The sequence below is a fragment of the Cicer arietinum genome, chromosome 5 (assembly GCF_000331145.2).
Source record: "Cicer arietinum cultivar CDC Frontier isolate Library 1 chromosome 5, Cicar.CDCFrontier_v2.0, whole genome shotgun sequence".
In the NCBI taxonomy this organism is placed as follows: Eukaryota; Viridiplantae; Streptophyta; class Magnoliopsida; order Fabales; family Fabaceae; genus Cicer; species Cicer arietinum.
The window spans coordinates 371,927-373,046 of NC_021164.2; the positions used below are offsets into that span (position 1 = coordinate 371,927).

At 36.1% G+C, this 1,120-nt stretch overlaps 1 protein-coding gene across 1 annotated transcript in view; it reads right to left on the minus strand.

Annotated features, from left to right (window-relative positions):
* Positions 1 to 558: 558 nt before the first annotated feature.
* LOC101497081 (regulator of nonsense transcripts UPF3) overlaps positions 559 to 1,120 on the minus strand; it is a 9,727-nt gene continuing 9,165 nt past the window's right edge. Inside the window, exon 13 of the mRNA XM_004499506.4 lies at positions 559 to 927. The gene's annotated coding sequence lies outside the window, so the exon portion shown is untranslated. The remainder of the gene's footprint in view (positions 928 to 1,120) is intronic.

Consider the following 1,120-nt stretch of genomic DNA (forward strand, 5'->3'; position numbering starts at 1 on the left):
AGAATACTCACCGAAATAAATAATTATAGTAGAAGAATATTCACCGAAATAAATAAAATAATTTGAGAAATTCAATCTCCAACGCAGTACAGTTGATTTTCAACGCAGTGGTTCCCGGTAAAAGTGTCCAGAAATTACAATAAATATTTGATCAATAGAGAGATCTCGTCACACAAAGCAAGAATAGCATACTAAAAGACACAAGGTCGTCGTACCTAGAAATGACATAACTAAAACAAAATAAATGTAAAAAGAAGTAAGAATATTAAACCATCGTAATGTTTCTGAGTTGTTTTAATCTTAGAAATGTTTCTAGGTTTGGTTTTGGTCTTAGAAATGTTTGTGTTTGGTTGCACTTAATGGCCAGACTGCAACTGAAGCTTGCCGCCGTTCAGATAGAAGGAGAGGGGTAGTGTAAGAACTTTCAATTACTTTTTGCTTATTGGTTCTAGGTTGATGGGTTCACCCCGCCCGTCATTCCTTACCGTTTTGAAATAATTATATTTCTTAATAACTATATTCCTTTTTAATGATTTGTATCCAAAAACAATTCTCTCATAGACATGTAAACATCCTTAATTTATAACAAAAATGCACACCATGTGCACACCAAAATTAAGAAATAAGCATTTCATACAAACACTGTAGTCAACTAAATGTCCACTAAACTGGACTGAATGCTTCAGTCTTTCCAGCATACTATCCCATGGCAAAGTACCAAGACTATACAATAAAGTTCCAAACACAAACACATCCCAAAACCGAAATATTCAACAAGACACGAACCATACACAGGTCTAACCCATAACATGGTTAACAATGTCGGTCTGTTTTCAGTAATATCATGTCAAGGAGGTCTGTAATTTTGCATTCCTTCTATTCTGCAGGCTCCTGCAGGCTCCGTCAGGCAACAACTGGATCATCTTTCTGTAAAAGTCCATGTGAAATTGATTACAACCCAAAGAAATTTCAAAGAGTGAAGAACGAAAACCACATTCAAGTAGTCACTATTAACATAAGTTGAACTTGCACAGACCTTACAAGTCGCTTAGGCTCACGTTGACCTGAATTGGTCGGGGATGATGTCCTAAACAGACACCCTAGCTCAATGTAGCAGGAA